The sequence below is a fragment of the Lygodium microphyllum genome, chromosome 2, assembly GCF_053477565.2.
Source record: "Lygodium microphyllum isolate KBCC chromosome 2, Lygodium_microphyllum_v1.1.10, whole genome shotgun sequence".
Classification (NCBI taxonomy): Eukaryota; Viridiplantae; Streptophyta; class Polypodiopsida; order Schizaeales; family Lygodiaceae; genus Lygodium; species Lygodium microphyllum.
Genome location: NC_141136.1, coordinates 157,040,394 through 157,060,364, shown reverse-complemented (window position 1 = coordinate 157,060,364; position 19,971 = coordinate 157,040,394).

Here is a 19,971-nt window from a genome sequence, read left to right as displayed (position 1 = left end):
TCTCTCTCTCTCTCAATCTATCCCCACCATCCTCCCTCTCTCTGTCTCTCTCCCTCTCCCTCCCTCTTACTTTCTCTCCCTGTACCTACCTCTCACTCTCTCTCTCTTTATCTCTCACTCTCTTATCCCAATGTCATCTCTTCCTCTCTCTCTCTCAATTGGTATATTGGCAGGAAATTGAGGAAGCAATATATATGTAAGAAGTAACCCTAAGCCGCTCTATCATGGCCAAATCTGATTTCAAAAGACAAGATCATTTCACCCTTTATGAGGGCGATGAAAGGATTGCAGAAGGTTCAATCCGACAAATGTTCCCCTCACCGAGCTTGCTCCCTAGACGAGTGGGAGTTATTATCACCATCGTGCACCAAAGGGGTGTGAAGGCTTGTGGCAAAGGCAATACTGAGATTGATGTTGAGGAAAATGCAATTGTGTAATGGCCACTTGAACAGAGGATAAGCAACTCCTCTCTTGGTTTTTGTTACGATTGCTCTATCTCCCGCTCTTACCCTATTTCGGATCATTGTTTGCAGGAATGAGAGCGACGATCGGATGAGTTTTTCGAGGACTTTGAACTTGCCTCCACGATCTACAATTGGCCGACAGGCTATTGTCACATGCAATATGAAATCACAAGGGGAGAGTCGCCCTCCAAGAGCGAGAGGAAGAGTGACACAAACACAATCATTGACTTCCATCGAGCTACAGGCAACTGTTGCAATTGCATTTGGGAAAGGAGTGACTTCAGGAGAAGGTGGGCACACTTCGATGACACAGGCGAGGAAGGGCAAGAGAAAGCTCGTACTATTGGAGAGTGATACTGACAAGGAAGGCAACGGCCATCAAAGCATCAAGTCCTTTAGTGCACAGCAAGGGTGTGGCCGTACACAACCCAAGAAGCATTGAACACAAAGAGCCGAAAAGAAGTGCATGATACATACCAATGAAACGACTAGCATGAGTGCTCTCATAGTCACTTGTGATAAACGTATTGTGCAAGCATGCATAGAAGACCGGTTGGAAACATTGACGGTGAGTGCTTGTAAGAGATGGAAGCATGATTTAGATTATGGTTTTTATTTCTTACGTTGATTAGACCTTAATTGCTTTATTGTCTCATTCAAATGCGGACATCCGCCCCTTTGCCACCCATCCCATTATGTCGTTTGGTTTCCATGTCTACAATTAGACAAGTCACGTTGAGGTACAAGCAACTCTGGGAAACCTTTTTTAGCAATGGGTACGTTAGAGGGATGGGTATATTCATAGTGTCATTAGAGACTCCAAGACGCGAGTGCAAGGAGGTTGATGATATGATTAGAACTGAGTGGGACCCCCATTGACTAAAGAAGCATGAGGACTTCCACGCAAAAATTAGCGGCACCAATTGGGCTTTTTTGTCAAATTGCATGTTTTATGTTTGGGATGGCAACCATCGGCTCACAGCTTGGATGAATGAGATACGCACATGTGAGTGGCCCTAAACCATAGGACCTTAACATTCTGCAATGTGTTTGTTTCTTACATCATCCTTAACATGATTGATTGTTTGCAATAGCCTTTCCAGATAACACGAGGCAACATGTGTGCGTTGATTGTCGCCTTATGAAAGTGACAAGTGTGGCAGAAAGGGAGATTTTGTCAGTTATTTCTTGTACAAACAAAAGGGGGTTGGGCATACCTCATATCTAGACCTTGTTTGTAAAGCAAGGATGCTAGGGCAAGCTAACCACACAACTATTTTTTACAAGCTAACAGATGAGGCAAAGGCATGGGTGCAAACACACAAAAAGTTGGCTCCCATTCTCGCATGGTACAAGGCACCATTGATTGCACTTGCCCATGTTATGTGGAAGGTAGGTAGTTCTTCAAGCTATCTTAACAATGTTTTTCCTTATGCATTTTGTCCTAATGCAATGATGTTGTCCCTAATTACCAAGTGCAGGATGAGTATGATATGACAGTGTGACCGATTGAATAGAAATAGACATACCTCTCCAACTCTGAGTTTAGAACCAAGTGGGGCGAGGCATACTATAGTGTCAATGAAAATCTCATCAAGAAAACTCGAAATTTTCTAAGAGTTGCAGACCCCGGCCTCACAGGGAAGTGGTATCAGTAAGTTGCTACCTCTTTGTACCTACCATCTATATGTACTCAAACTACATTGGTTCAAAGTAACAATGTTTTTGTCAATCTAGAACTGTCTCATGCTTGGAGTGGGGCTCCAAGATGGTGGGTGTATTGAACGAGAAGAGAGTATACACAATGGCATCCTCAAAGCTAAACGAGGTAGGTCACATAAGGATATTGAAGGCCATGGAGAGTTCTGACATGAAAATTTGAACATTGATGGGCATGCTTGAACGTGAGTTATTCTTGTTCATCTAAATTATGTGCATTATAAGTTTGACGAATTGGTATTAAACGACATAACTTTGATTTGAGCAAATGGAAATGCACAGTTTTGAAGTTGGGTAAGACGAGACCTTTTGGGCCATGTTGCAAGACGGTGGAAAGAGATTGCTTTTGAGTTGGGAGGACTACTATAACATTCAAGTGGAACATGATTTGTTCTTTCAATACACCCAGGAGATAAAGAGAAAACATAGAGAGCAAATGTTTTGCACTGTCTTCCATGATTTCAAGCTAGAGGAAGATATAGAGTCACAAAAGTCAATGAAGTTGGTAGCATGGAGGCTTCTATATAGGTACTTCACAATATCCTTCTTTAGTAGCATGTTTGTGGTGCTATCTTGCCAATCCATTCAAGAATTGTAATGGTAACTTTGCAAGTCATGTTCATGTACAAGCAGATGGAGAGAAGGGCTATACAAACTCTGCCAGGAGAGTGAGGACTGGGCAAACATGTAGGAGGATTAGTGCACGATGAGGATTACTAGATAGAGTAAGAGTGGGACGAGGAGGTATATCAAAGATGCCCTATTTTCCTCAACTATCCAGAAGGAGAATACCCCTCTAATAAGGAAAGTTTGTACCAAAAATACTCAAGGAAAAAAAAAACACAAGAGACACAAGGATCCAGAGGCATGGTAAGTGAAATGAGTTGCATTCTTAGGAGTATATTGCACTTTGTTATCTCCTAATGAAGAGACTATGATGGGTTCACAAGAAAATGATACTACTAGTTGCAATTATTGTAAAAAGAAAACAGATGACCAAGTGCACATCCAATATCATTGAGGAGAGGCCAAGTAAAGATTGCCCCCATCACCAAGCGCACATCCAATATCATTGAAGAGAGGCCCTCATCACCAAGCGCACATCCAATATCATTGAAGAGAGGCCTAGCAAAGATCGGGCCTCATCACCAATTAATTTGGTTTCTCCACACCTAAAAGGTTTGATGGTTTGAAGTACTATAACCAAGATATTTATTGTGTCCCTCCAGCGAAAATATTTTTTGAATATGAATTGTAACCACCAGACCAAGTAGGCCCCTTCCTTGATACCACTAAAGAACATATCGCAAAATGGAAGGCATCATCGTCCGCAACATTGGCATCACATGGAATTGACACACATATTATAGAGCACCAAGATGGTAAGCTTGCTTTTGTACAAAACTCATGATGTGAAGGCACATAATTCTTGTTTAACATGGAGAGGGTGGAAGAACTAAGTGTCTTGGATTTGAGGTCACATTAGACGTGGTGCGTGCGCAGAGAGGTAAAAAAATGATTCTCATGAATTCCACACATGTCATGATTGGATGATGTTAGAGCTTTAAAATATTCTATCATTATATGATGTTAACAGTGATGTGTGTCCTTGTGTAGGGAAGGAAAGAATGCAAGAACACGGACTAGCCGTGCTAGGGGACATGGCAATTGCCGGTAAATAAGCGTGACTCATGGTTTTTTTTTTCCCACAATACAATGCAAATAAGAATGGTCTGTATTTTTGCAGAGGGAGATACAATTTTTTATTTTTAGCCTAGAATTCTGAAGGATGTGCCAGCCACCACATATACTAGTGAACTAACGTGTCTCAATAATACTATCTACAATAACATTTTGAATCAAAAATATGTTGCTAACTATGAATTTATCATGTAGAGGGCCATATTGAAAGTCACATGGAAGTCCACTTGCAAGACATCGTCTCCCACGAAGCTACAATAGTGCAAGATGTTCCAACCACACATGCAGGTAAACAAACATGTAAGAAGAATATTATCTATCCTTGACATTCAGTAAGAAGAATATGTTACTAATCGAGGAGTCAATGTGCAGAGGTCCACAACATTCAAAGCCCCATGGAAGACCCCTTGCAAGTCATTGTCTCCCATGCCACTCTAATGGCGAAGGTGGAGTGGCATACTGTTCTGTACGACCCATTCGAGATCGGAAATGCATTGCGAAATGATCAATCAAGTGAGTCATTCTCTCAATTGGTAGAGACATTGGAGAAGGTCAACCAAAACAAGATGGTCGAGGTTGATGAAGAAACCACAAACACAACATGTGATATCATGGTGGTTCGTCTCACTGAAGATAGTGTCGTGCATGGATTGGGGGATGGAATTCCATCATGGAACTCCCATACTGAGGCAGAGTCAATTGATGCCATGTATCTGGTTGATCCTGTTCTCAAGGAGGTAGGGATGTTACATTTCCTTGCCACAACACACTCCATGGTGGAGCTTGTCGAGCAGGTTGTAGAGGATGGACACCAACAACGGATGGAGTCAGGGTAGAAGTGTTGGGCCTTACGCATGGCGCATGTTGTTCATTTTGTGAGATTCCTGTATGTGTCATTGGAGGTAGAGAGGTGAGAGTTTTAAAGCCATGATATGCTTTCATGTTAGATATTGTTTATGTATCACACTTGTTGGCTCTATTTAGTGAGTATAATTACTAAAATTAGTATTTCAATCTTTACATGCAAGTACATGTGCTATATATTCTAGCGTACACATGCATTCAGATATCAATTACAATGGAATCATCCCTCCGAAGTTTACAAAAGATGACATTACTGTGAATGAGTGGGTGCGAGATACATCAGGATCCCAATGAGAGGTCAATATGAGATCCAATGTTGTTAAACTACTGTAGCTTTGTAAACATTTGGTGGATTCCTAATCCATTATATGACTACCAGATACTTTAGGTGGCATGCAGCATGGTAGGGCTTTTTGGAGCTCGTTCTTGCAAACGTACACAAAATAAGGAGACACCATTTTAGATTGCAATACGGGATGTGGTGGCTTTGCATCGGTAGTGCTAAATTCCAATAGACTGACTGCATGCCTGTATTGCTTCAATGAAGATGAAAGATATCTAAGAGCAAGGGTAACATGTTTACATAAACTTGTATAATATCTGATTGTAATGTAGTGTTCTTTTTTTTCATACCAATACATGGGTGCTCAACCTTCCAGGTTTGCATATACAACTACCTCTCACAACCCGAAATTTAATTGTGCTCAATATGAATGGGGTGCTTCTACATAGGTGGCCAAAGAAAAAGGGAACGTTACCAATGAAGCCCCTAGAAGTGGGCAGGCATTGGGTGATTTTGCAGCCAGGGCTCGCCAAGTCTTTGAAGGAAATATCTACATTGTTTGACATTGCCATCTGGAGCTCCATGAAGGAAGACAACTTACGTGAGCTATTCCAATTGGTTAGAAGTGAATGTGTGAAGTTGTCAAAGCAAGTACCAACCTTTGTATTCCAATATGGACAAGGAAAGTGCAGAGCAACTCCCACAACAACTTTTGCCAGAAGGAGTTACACAAATCCCCTTTACATGAAATGTTTTGATGACATTGATTGGCCACACTTGAGCCCACTTCAGCCCAACGACAACACTATTTGTGGATGATAGCATGGAGAATATGTAGATGAACACACCCAACACCTTTATATGCCCACCCCCGTTTGAGGGAAACCCCAAGGACATTATCCTTATGGAGCATAGAGTGCTTTCATGGTTCAGTCCTAGACTTTGTTAGGGATCACAAATTCCACTCCCCAGCAGTGGAACTCGATTGATGTTTGATGTGTATGATGAATATGTACTTTCAAACTTCTTAGATTATTTTTATTTACAAGCGCAATAAAATGAGGATGAGAGGGAAGAGGAGAAAGAGAGAGGAATGTGCAAGTGCAAGAGATTGTGTATAGGCATTCGCTCAATTGCAATACTACAAGATGTGTAAATAGAGCATGTGCAAAATATCTAGGGAAGGGTGGAGTGTAGAAACATGCATGTATGTGAATGTATATGTGCACAGTGGATTGAGTAACAATGAGGTAATATTGTTGTCTTGATATTAACTATTCGAACAAAGTGAAAAACAATAGATATCGCATGTTACTGCAATGAGTGTAACAAACTATTTGATACCCTATCCTCTTGTAGTAAGTCCACACAATAATGATCGATTGAAAGTAGCGAAAACATGTGCAATGTAGTTTCGCTTATGTGTGCACAATGGAAGTGATATATTAAGATATAATATCAAATCATGCACATAAAAGTGAGAGGTAGATGAATTTATATATGCATGTGGAATAACAATGTGATATTCTTTTTGTCCTGATATTAAGAGCTAAAAGTGTTTAAGACAATTTACCTCATGCAAACCCTTGACCCTTGTAATAATAAGAGGGTTGTGAAAAACGGATGGATGATCCTTGCAAATTTAAGAGGGGGAGAGAGAGAAGTTGCTAATTTAGAGAGAGTGTGTGAGAGATAGTGAGAGAGGTTGCTATTTGAGAGAGAGAGAGAGAGAGAGAGAGTGTGTGTGTGTGTGTGTCTTTATGAATGCACGAGAGAGAGAGAGAGAGAGAGAGAGAGAGAGAGAGAGAGAGAGAGAGAGAGAGAGAGAGAGGGTGAGTGCAAGAGAGGGAGAAAGTGAAAAGTTGCTAATTGATAGAGAGAGAGAGAGAGAGAGAGAGAGAGGGGGGGGTGAGTGCATGAGAGGGAGAAAGTGAAAAACTGCTAATTGATAGAGAGAGAGAGAGAGAGAGAGAGAGAGAGAGAGAGAGAGAGAGAGAAAGAGAGAGAGAGAGAGAGAGTTTGTGTGTGTGTGTGTAAGAGGGGGAGAAAGAGAGCAATTTCTTATTTGGTCTAGTGCTCTCTGATCTAATATTCATTAGTTGCTATATTTGAGTGAGAGAGAGGGGGAAAGGGGAGAGGGAGACACAGAGAGAGAGAGAGAGAGGAGGATGAGGAGGAAAGGAAAGAGGGATAGAGACAGAGTTTGTGTATATGTATTTGTGAGCAACACAAGGAGAGTGAGAGAGCAAGTGAGAGAGAAGGTGAGTGTAAGAGAGGGAGAAGCGAGAAGCTGCCAATATATATATATATATATAGAGAGAGAGAGTGTGTGTGTGTGTAAATGATTTGTGGAAGATGGGGGATAGAGAGAGAGAGAGAGAGAGAGAGAGAGAGAGAGAGAGAGAGAGAGAGAGAGAGAGAGAGAGAGAGAGAGAGAGAGAGAGAGAGAGAGAGAGACCTTAATTAACATAAGGGGAGAAACACGGGAGGGGATGGTAGTGATGGAAGCGGTGTAGGTGGTAATGACAACAGTAGTGGAGGTAGCGGTAGAGATGGTGGTGGTGGTGGTGGTAGTGGTGGCAGCGGTAGTGGTGTGATGGTCACAATGGTGGTGGTGGTGGATATGGTGGTGGTAGTAGGGGCAGTAGTGGTGCTTCATATGTGCATAAGAAAATAGGAGAAATAAGTGGAATATATGGAACAAGAAATGGAGGTTGCCTAGAAAGCTCGCTTAAATGCTCATTCAAAAAGCTCGCTTCTTGCCCTTCCCCAGTGCGTGCGAGAAGTAAGCTTTTTGACCCCGAGCTTTTGAGTAAGATTTTCCGGGGGCAACCTCCATTTCTTGTTCCACATAGTCCACTTAATCCAAACCCTTGATTTTTTTGACCTCCACTACCGCTACCACAACAACTTCCTCCACCAACACCGCCACTGCCGCCATCACCACCACGGCTACCTCCACCAACACCGCCACTGCCGCCATCACCACCACGGCTACCTCCACCACCACTATCACCATCTCTGTCGCCGCCAATATTGTTGCCACCTCCACCATCACTACCATTTTCCCCACCAACTCCACAATTGCCACCACTACCTCCACACACACACACACACACATATTCTCTTTTTCTCTTTCTAGCACACTCGATCAAATAGCACTCCATTTCATGTAAACAATTTCTCTCTCTCTAGCATGTAACATGGATTCATTCATGCGATCACCCCGAAAGAATGGAACACCATGGTCCACACCTCTCTCTCTCTCTCTCATAATGTGAATTCTTGGATAGCCACTCGGTGTTTTTAGAACTTTACTTTCAATGCATTGATAGCTCCCTCCCCTCCCCCTCTCTCTCCCTTCCCCCCCTCTCCCCAACAAATATGATACAAGACAATTCATACAAGCAATCCAAATATACATTTATATTGTCTTAACTCCGAAAAACGTGCTTTTTCTTGTCAAATTAAGAGAGACAAGGTCACCAAAGAAATGGATTGTATAACGATGACTTTCTCAACAAAATAAAACGCTATTGTGCTAAGAGGTAGTGTTGGCATTGCATTGCTGGTCACTATATAGGTGGTGTTGGAAAAGTTCTGCTTCCAAATACAATGTGCAAGTTTCTTCAGTGAGTGTGGATTGGTGTATAAACATGTTGGCATTTTCATTCATCCCAAACACTAGAAGGTACACATAGTATAGGTACTTGCATGTCAAATATGCTTTTCCTTCTACGGCACGGTCCATGAAATCCCGACAATTACATGTTGGATTCTTTACAATGTGCACATTATAACACTCATGCATGACACTTGAGTTAGCTATCTCTAGTTTGAAAACCTCATGCTTCAAGGGCTTTGTCACTGTGTTTCCCTTCACAGTTGCATCTAGAACTAACGTTGAGTCTATCCTTTTCCCTGCAGCTTGTTAAACACCTCTTCCATATCTACATGAGCCCTCATTAACATTTTGCCTCTTGTGCCACCTTTTGTAAAACAAACCCACCACTCTCTAACATGTGGATTTCTTCTACGGTCAAGTTGGTGCCTCATGCCACTGGCCATACTTGTGGAACCTTGGGTAGTGCATGATGAATAGAAGAACAAATATTCCATGCATGGTCCATACTATCATTACAAAACCACATGAACTAGTGTCGCATTCCATGTTGATTGCTAACTTCTCCTCTTGAGCTAGACCACTTAATGATGCCCCAAAATGAAGGTGCAGGCACCCCATGTGATGTATTTTTTATAGGTTTTTTGCATTTTCCCTCTCTAGCTCCCAACCATCCTTGACATTGTACACAACTATGAGTTGGAATCCTTCTTATAGCCCAAACGATGTCATGAAGGATTGTCTCCCACCACCATTTCCTCCAAACAATTTGGTAATATTGCCCTTGATTGGTCGGAAGGCAAAGGGTCCTCAAATTTTAGTTTTCTTTTGTACCCTTTCTTCTAGGTATGTCTTTGGTCACATACTTAGGCCTCTGAGAGGCATTGACTTCCTTGAACCCCACTTTCCCATCAACCTTGCAATTTCTTACTACAGTCACATTGTCCCCTCCAAAATCGGGACATTTATGCAATTCAGTTCCTCTTGCCACCTCCTCAACCATCCTTACCATTGGTCGAGACATGGGGCTAATTCCTTATTATAGTTGACTCAAAAGGTTCTCTACATTGGGTCCTACACCATGGAACTTTCTACCAATGAATGCATGTCGTTTTGTGCTCTGTAGTAGTAGAGCATTGGCCAAATCACTGATACATGTATCATACAAGCTGATAGATCCCTTGAATCCCTCCCCTGCCAACCGACTTGCATGCATTGGCTCTACCAAGTTTGTGGTTGGCACATGAGAGAGAGAGAGAGAGAGTGTGTGTGTGTGTGCGAGTGCATATATAAAGTATTTGGTATGAGAGAGAGAGAGAGAGAGAGAGAGAGAGAGAGAGAGAGAGAGGGTGTGTGTGTGTGTGTATGGATACGGGTGCCAAATATGAGAGAGAGAGAGAGAGAGGATATAAAGATTTGTGTGGAAGGGAGAGAGCAAAAGAGGGTGATAGAGTGTGTGTGTGTGTGTGTGTGTGAGTGGATGTGGGTGCCGTGGAGAGAGAGAGAGAGAGAGAGAGAGAGAGAGAGAGAGAGAGTGTGTGTGTGTGTGTGTGTGTGTGTATGGATACAGGTGCCAAATATATGAGAGTGAGTGAGTGAGTGAGAGGATATAAAGATTGTGTGGGAGGGAGAGAGTAAAAGAGGGAGATAGAGAGAGTATGTGTGTGTGAGTGGATGTGGGTGCCACAGAGAGAGAGAGAGAGAGAGAGAGAGAGAGAGAGAGAGAGAGGGGAGGGGGGTTGGAGAGCACCAATAGAGGGAGCCAAGGAGAGAGATCGGGGGTGATGGATAGAGTGAGGGGGAGGAGAGAGAGAGAGGGAGGGAGGGAGATGTGTACGTGCCTGTGAGATTAAGAAAATATTCCACAACTTAAGGGAGGGGGAGGCGTTGTGTCATAGGGGGTGTGTGGCCTTATATAACCACTTTGAGATAGTGGGGCATTAAATGCATGTTAGAGAGACAGAGAGAGAGAGAGAGATGGAGAAAGGGAGATTAGGAGACATGTGCCATACGAAGAGAGAGATGTGAAAGGGGGGGGAGGGGTGCTAGTCATATTTTTCTACACCAAATATTGGGCCGCCAACGACCCCTTCTTTGGAGACAAAATGATCCCAATCCACATGCACACACACACACACACACACACACACACACACACTCTCTCTCTCTCTCTCTCTCTCTCTCTCTCTCTCTCTCTCTCTCTCTCTCTCTCTCTCTCTCTCTCTCTCTCTCTCTCACACACACACACACACACACACACACACACACATAAGCCATCTTGGCCCATATGCACACACTCTCTCTCATACCACCCTAGACCCTAAACCCAAATAACTAAGATAGATGCAGGTGCTAGTGACCCCTTTCTCGGTGCAGAATGATCCTAATTTACATGCACTTGCACTCTCTCTTCATTCCCTCCAAAAAAAATCCCATACAGCTAACATATTAATGTACAATCATATTAATTGATTAATTAGTATTACTATTACAATACATTGATTTATATGAAATGATTAATACTAATATATAAATTAACAAATAAGTCAAGTAATATTAATATATCAATGGCTCACTTTATACTAATTGATTACTATAATAACGAATTAATCAATAAGCTAGTTGATATACATGAACTAAAAAACAATCTAACTATTATCAATAAAGAAATTAATTGATAATTTAATTGATATAATTTGACTAATACACTAATTAACTAATCAACAAACTAACTAATAACATCTTGGTAAATATTATTTGATTTATATTAAATCATTAAAATTTTACTAATAGATTAATATTAATTAATTAAGCAATAAATAGTTTTACTTACTAAATAACAATATGATAAAATTATTTGTAATTAGCAATTACTACTTAAATATAAGATATTTATTGGTTGTTATTAAAAACTAATTTATAATTAATTAAAGATATTTAAGGAGCTTATAAATAATTAATAAATAATCAATTATTAATTATTAGTTATTAATTTTAATGAATTATTTATTAATCTTAAGTGACTAGTTATTGGTTATTACTAAAAATTTTAGTTAATAATTATTAATTTTAAGCAATTAGTTATTAATTTCAACTAATCGATCAATATATAATTTTATTGGCCAAGTAATTAATTAATAGTTATAAAATATTATTAATTATTGATTTTAAGTAATTAATTATTTAACTAAGTAACTAATATAAAATATAATGTTATTTGTTAATTAATAATTAATTTTCTAATTGGTTAAATGGTTACTTAATTAGTTACTTGGTTTTTAATTAGATAATTAATTATTAACTAGTTATTAATTTATTAGTTAATTAATTACTTACTTATTAAATAATTAACATTTAAAAGTTCTTAATTAATTAGTTGTTCAAAAAATCTACTACTTAATTTTTCTTAGTTACTTAATTGATCAATAGATTGATTAGTAAGTGAATTTGATTAATGATTAATTAAATACTTAATAGTTAATTTTATTCTCTTATTTTTGACATAATACTTATTTACCTAATTAGTTATTTAGTTTAATTAATTAATTATTATGTGAATTCACTAATTAAGTTAATTATTTAGATTAATTAGTAATTAGTTAATTAACTAGTTATTTAGTTAACTTGCTAAAATTAGTAATTAACTAATTTGTGATTATTATTAGTTAATTACAATTTATGATAATAACTATTAGTAATTACCATTACCTAATTATTAATTAATAGTAATTACCATTATTTAATTAACTAATTAGTAATTAACTAATTTTAATTAATATTGGTAAAATGGTAATTACTAAATACTTAATTACTTGATTAATTGATTACAAACTATTGACTAATTAACTAGTTCCTAATGAATTTAATACTTAATAGTTAATTTTTTAATAATTAATAAATTAGTATTTAAATAATTACTAGTTAGCCAATTACTAATTACCAATAATTACTATTAATTAGTAATTAACTAGTTAGTAATTAATTAATTAGTTAATTAATTTCTCGATTCAGGAGAAATTAATTAATTTTTTTAGTTTTCTTTTTGTCTTTATATGCATGTGTGGAGAGAGAGAGAGAGAGAGAGAGAGAGAGAGAGAGAGAGAGAGAGAGAGAGAGAGAGAGAGAGAGAGAGAGAGAGAGAGAGAGAGAGAGAGAGAGAGAGAGAAAGAGAGGGAGAGAGAGCGGCGCGGTTAGGATGCGAGCGGCCGGGCAAGCGAGTGGATGGATGCGGCGCAGGCAGACAAACGTGGCACAGTCAGGTAAGCGCCAAGAAGGGGGCCCCGGTGCCCCCCCCCAACTTATGATGCACCTGCACTCGTTACTCACTCAACACGATAGAAAAAGGTAACACGATATGTGAGAGCAAGGTATACTCTTGTATTATTCAATCAAAGAAATGGTACAACATAGGCACATCCTAGGACTACACCCTCATGACATGGCACATAAGATGGTTCACCACTAGGTATAGGGAATTACACATAGAGTGGAAGTAGGGCTCAGAGTCACTACTACTGCCTATATAGATGTTTCTAGTAATAATGCCATGGTATAGCTACAAAGCCCTTACACTCACCCCTGCTTATTGGATTGCTGTCCTCAACAATCTAAGGGTAGCATTTATTTGACTCATTTGGGGTCATAACACAGCTTTTGCTAAATAAGCTGGTCCGTGTCTACTGATCTAGGACTTGGTAAGATGATCGTGGGGTCTTAACATAGTCTATACTATTAGACTGGTGAGTGTCTACCGCACTAGGACTTGGGGGTCTTAACACAACTTTTTCTAGCAAGTTGGTCAATGTCTACCCATCTAGGCTTGGTAAGGCTCTTTGGGTTTATTGTTTTTGGGTTACCATGCAAGTCCATCCTCGACTTAAGTACATTTGAGGAGTGGAGGCATTACGGGGCCTGTGATTCAGCACTGTTTTTTTGAAGAGGCTCAAGGTGCATTGGAAGGAGTAGTGGGGTTCTCCTTGAGCCAAATGGCGAAGGCATCTTTGCCACATTTTCACGCCTCTGCTTTCAAAATCCAAGTGGCTTCCTTGAGGGGATGCCCACGCCACTTGTTGGTGAGATACTCAAGGTATCCTTTTTGTTCACAGCATCGGAGGAATGCTTCTACTTCGAAGGGACCGTCGGAATGGAGCATTGATACATGTCATCCCCATTAATTGTCGGGATAGAACCTATGTAGAAGATGAGTGTGAAAAGCATTATGAACACGTATACTTTCTAGCAAGCCGAGTTTGTATATGACTTCATTCAACACTTGAGTGATGTGGTAGGGTCCGTAGTAGTGGTGATTGAATTTGGGGCTCATATTCTTTGGAAGTGACATATTCTTAGAGCTGACTAGGACCATGTCACCTTTACTGAACAGTACTGCTTTTCTCTTTTTGTTGGCTTGCGCATTCCGATCTCTCCATTTCTTCAAGAATTCCTCTACATCTTGATCTTCAGCTTTGGCCGCTCCAGATGCTAAGGCAAGGGGGGTGGTGACTTCCTGTGGCCAATTCAAAGGGCATGTAACCCGTGGTGGAGTGGATGGAGCTGTTGCAGTGGATTTCCAACACATCAAGGTACAAGGCCCAATCTTTTTGGACCACCCGGGTGTAACTCCTGAGATAATCTTCAATGCCTTGGTTGACTCGTTCTGTTTGTCCATTTGTGTCAGGGCAGGAGGATGATGAGAATCTCAGCTGTGTTTCCAGGGTCTTGAAGAGCTCCTTCCACATGTCACTCATGAATCTTCCATCTCTATCTAACACTATGGCTAAGGGTAGGCCATGTAGTTTGAACACACGTGTGAAGAAGAGGCAAGCTACCTCCTTGGCATTCAATGGTAGTTTGGCAGGGATGAAGCGGGCTTGCTTGGAGAAATAGTCCACCACTACAAAAATGATGGTGTATCCATGGGATTCAGGGAGCTCCACAATGAAATACATACTGATTACATTGCATGGGCGGCTCGGTCGAAGTAATCCTGTTGGCTTTGAGCACCACGTGGTGCCTTTACAAGTTGGCAAGTAGGACATGTCTTGATGTAGTCAATAACTTCTTCTTTCATGTCAGGCCAAAAGAACTGCTTCCTAAGGGCTTCCAGTGTTTTGCTATGTCCTTTGTGTCCTTCTAGTTTTCCATCATGTATTTCATGGAGGATGAGTTTCTTCAACTTCACATTGTTGGGGACATATAATCTATTGTCTACAAATAGGATTCCCTCCTCGAGGATGTATATTCCATGCAAGGTCTTGTTAGCTTCCACATCTTGTATAATTTTGTGCATGTCTTGGTCCTGTTCCAAGGCTCCCTTCACTAGCTCCATGAAGTTGCTACTAACCACACTGACGACTTTCAAGTCTGCTTTACGGCTCAAGGCATCTGCTATCTTGTTTGTGGAGCATGGCTCGTGTTTTATCTCCAAGTCAAATTTAGCTAGGAAGTCTAGCCAACGAGCTAGTTTTGCTGATAATTTGGGTTGGGATTGGAAGTATTTGGGGGAGATGTTATCGCTACAGACTACTGTGTGCTTGTCTTGAACATAATGCTTCCATTTTGCGAGGCAGTGAATGACTGCCAATATTTCCTTCTCATGCGTGCTCCACCTAGTTTCAACATTTGTGAACTTCTTGGATTCATAAGCTATGGGGTGGCCTTCTTGCACCAATACGCCCCCAATGCCATAATCGAATGCATCTGTGGAGATCTCAAAGGGTTTGGTGAAGTCTGATACTTTCAATATAGGGGTGTGGCTCGTGCATTTCTTCATGTGTTCAAAGGCCTCCTGTTGTGCACTGCCCCATGTAAAGGTGTTATCTTCTTTGGTGAGGTGGGAGAGTAGTGCGATGATGAGGTTGTAATCTTTGATGAACCTTCTACAAAATACTGTGAAGCTTAGGAACTCCCGCACTTCCCTTACAGTCTTCGGTACAAGCCATTTTTGGACAGCTTCCACTTTCTTAGGGTCCACTTTGATACCAGCTTCTCCTACAATGAAGCCTAGGAATTCTAACTCCTTTACTGCAAACTCACATTTTTCTAGTTTGACATATAGCTTATGTTGCTACAGCTTCTCAAAGACTAAGCGTAAGTGTTTCTTGTGTTCTTCTAGGGTCTTGTTATATACTAGTATATTATCAATGTAGATAATGACAAAGATATCTATCTTAGGTCTAAAAACTCCATCCATGAGGCCACAAAATGTGCCTAGCCCATTGCTTAGGCCGAATCCTAAGACTAACCATTCAAAGCTACCATATTGGGTGTGGAAAGCTGTTTTAGGTATATATTCTTCCGCTATGAGGATTTGATGGTAACTTGATCTAAGGTCTATACGGCTAAAGTACTTGGCTCCATGAAGCCTATCTAAGAGGTCCTCCACCAGGGGCATGAGATATTTGTTTTTTATGGTGATTTTATTAAGGGCCCTATAATCTACACACAGTCTAAGTCCCCTATCCTTCTTCTTAACAAACAACACTAGGGTACCAAAGGGGGATTTGCTGGGGCGGATGAAACCTTGTTCTTCTAATTCATGTAGCTGCTTCTTCAATTCCATGAGTTCGGTGTGATTCATGCGATAGGGTGCTCTGGCTGGTGGGATAGATCCTGGAATGAGATTGATTTTATGGTCCACATGCAATGACATATTTGTCATAGAATTCCAATCCTAGGATAACTTCAAAATCATCCATGGGGATTACTAAGAAGTTAAGTTTTTCTTTCCATTTACCGGCTTCCACTTGTATTGCAAAAACCTGTTTCACTTCTTTGGCCTCTCCCTGTGCGAATGTTACTGTTAATCCTTCCAAGGCCTTAGACAATTTCAATCCATGTTTGGCTGCACACTCTAGGATGATAAAGTTGTGAGTGGCCCTTGTGTCCACCATGATAGCTCAATTCCCTTTGCTCACTCTACCTTTGATGTATAGGTGGTGGATTGCTGCTACCTGAGCCACCATGCATTGGGGTCGTGCACTGATTGTCCCCACTCTTGGGTGGTCCATGCTTTCATCACTTCCACTTGGGATTTCTTGGATGCGCAGGGGTTGCGATTCCTCTCCTCCATACACGCTACTTGCATTCACCCTCGACCTGCTTGATGAGGTTGTGTCTTCCATGGGGCATTTGTTTTGATAGTGTGGTCCCCCACATCCGAAACATCTAATCATCCCTGTGTTTGGGCCTAGGGGTCTCCACCATGATGTGTTTGATCCTGTGGGGCCATATGATGCACTGGGAGTCTGCATGTAGTGGTTGTTCTCCCATCTACCTCATGCTCCTTTTAGTACTAATGTGGATTGCAATGCGGTTGGTGTTATGCTAGAAGTTTGGCTCTGCGTGTCCATGAACGCCTTTGGGGGAGTTGGGTCTCAGGGTCCATGAATTTTGTTATTGAGGTTGGTGTTGAATCTGTTCTGGTTCCCCTGGGTTGTTCTCTTGCCTTCCAAGTCCACTAGCCTTTCGGCCATTCTCATGGCCTTTGTTAAGCTGGTTGGCTCCTGCCTCTTTACATCTCTTTTGGCCCATTCTTGCATCCCAAATAAGAATCCATGTAATTTGGTGTCACTGTCCATGTTGGGTAGTTGCAGCATGATCTGCCTATATTTGCTAGCATACTCCTTCATCTTCCCTTGTGTTTTCTTAAGGTTTCTCTATTCATCTCTGACTTTGAATTTCTCCATCTTTGGAATGAAGTAATCTTTGAGTTCCTCATGGAGTTCTTCCCACGAAAAGATAGTGTGACCCTGCTCTTGTTCCAACAGGTACCAATTTGCAGTGTCCTCCTCCAAGTAGATGGCTACCACCTCCCCCTTCCTATCTTCGATGATTTGGGCATACTTCAAGTATTTTTCCACCTCTACAATCCACTTCTTCTCAGGACTAGCTCGTCTCTCTCTCCTTTGTACTTGGTGGGTTGGGGCATCTTGAATTTGATGTAGTCATCTTTTGAGCTGTCACTGTCTTCCTCTTCTCTATGGTTGCGCTTCATATCCTTCTTCTTACTTCCTACTTCTACTACCTTCTCCTTGTCTTTTCTTGTATCTTGCACCCTCCTAGAAGTCTCCTCTCTCCCTAATCTATCCATCTCCTCTTGCATTTTCTGTATTTTCTCCTCTTCTTCTTGTTGTAACACCCATTCTCTATATCCCTGCTCCACTTCTAACTTTATTCTCCTTTCCTCTTCCTCTTCCTTCATCTGCGTATTCCTCCAAATTGACTTTAGCATGCCTGACATACCCTCCAACTGCCTCTCCAATCCGGCTACCTTCTCCTCTTGGGCGACTCTCCGTTCTTGCCCTCTACTCTTCTTCCTTTTTCCATTGTTGGAATGGGTACATTCTCTCTGTCGTCCTCCATGTGGAGGGTGGGGTTGTTGACCTCGAGAAGCCACATTTCGCCTTCAGGGTGGTGGTTGTGTTGCGGAAAAGCCGTGTCACATCTTCAGATGGTGGATGGTGTCAAGGTCGCCACGCCAGGGTGTCATGACGGGGTCGATGCAACGAGGGTCTCAATGCGACAAGGATCGATGTGACATGGGGTGTCACAACACGGGGCGACACGACGTGGGTCGTTTTGACTCGTTCTCTTTGGGGCATTGGATCTTCTCTCCTGCTTCTGTGAGCACTCCTTCACTCCAAGAAAGAGTTACTCTGATATCAAGTGTGATGCACCTGCACTCATTACTCACTCAACATGGCACAGAAAGGTAACATGATATGTGAGAGAAAGGTATACTCTTGTATTATTCAAACAAAGAAATAGTACACCATAGGCACATCCTAGGACTACACCCTCGTGAGACCGCACATAATAGGGTTCACCACTGGGTATAGGCAATCACACGTAGAGTGGAAACCAAGCAGGGCTCAAAGTCACTACTACTCCCTATATAGGTGTTTCCAATGATAATGCCATGGTATAGCTGTAAAGCCCTTAGAAAACCCTCTTGCCCTCTCCCCCCCCCCCCCCCCCCCCCCCAACAAGACCTCTCTTTGCCCCCTCCCCCCCAACAAAGTAAAATCTCTTCCCCCCCACAAAACCTACCCTACACACAACCCCCAAAAAAAAAAACCTATTGATGGTTCAAATTTTGTTTTCGATGTTAATGAACTTGACTGTGGTAGAGTCCTAGTCCAAGGAGGAAGGGGCTATAGTTTACATGTGACGTAATGATAATTATGCTATTCATGAATTAGAGATATTAGACTACACACATCCTCGACTTATGGTAGCCTTATCTTCTTGATTACTATTGGGGGTAAAGGCACCTCTGCCTAGCCTCCCATATATTACTACACTGACAATACCCGCTACTGCACACTGCAGGTGGTGGGTGCTCGTCACCGTCACTTTATTCTTTATTCTTTCAGTGACAGTTTGAATAAAGGAAGCCCGATCACACATTGAAAAGAAGGCCTAATCACACATTTTGACGGACGGAGATCCCATATTGTGTCTCTCTCTTTCTCGATCTTGCTCTCTACCATAACTCTTCCAAGTAAGCTTCGATCATTCTTACATTTCAACTAGTATCAGAGCATGGTTGCTTGAGCATTTCGACTTGGTTCATGGCATCTTTAGCTTCCTATCAAATCCCTACACTCACTGGGTCTCCTTCCCGACAACCATAGCCAACTCTCTCGAGCTCTCATCACTCCCCGGCTTCCCGAGCACCTTCTCGGTCCCTTTGGGCACCTCAAGGCATTCCAACAAACGTATTCATTCATCTTCTTCAGGGTTTCATGCTGGTTACAGGACTACAGGTCGTTTGAGAAGAAGAAGGGGGCAATACCACTGTATCTTGCTGGCTCCATATCTTGACATAGGCCTTTGTGGGGCACTCAAGGCTTGATGTGAGCCTTCCCTGGCAACCATTGAAGACTTCTACCACCCTAATTCAGCACCAAGACGTGATTGCCAAGTCCATACAATCAACACCAGTTTGTCCCTAACCTCTAGGTCCTTGGACAACACAACAAAGCAATCTACCTCTTTGGCATCACATAATCATTTAGGCATTATTTTCAGCATCATTTGTGCTTGACTTGAGCTTTGGGGCACCACATTTTGAGCTTTTTCTTGATGACATCAATAGTAGACTTGCTATTACAGGTCTGTGATAGTCATCCTCTCATTACTTGAAGCTCACATCGACCTTCATTGATGTCTATATGAGATACTTTGATGCCCATATATGCTTGGTGGATGTCACACTCCCACGGCTTTTGTGCCAGTGGGAGTGTCTTGATACGCCTGGCAGACATAGACCAGGTGGGTTTATGCTATTTGAGCATTCGACTACTTGAGATTGG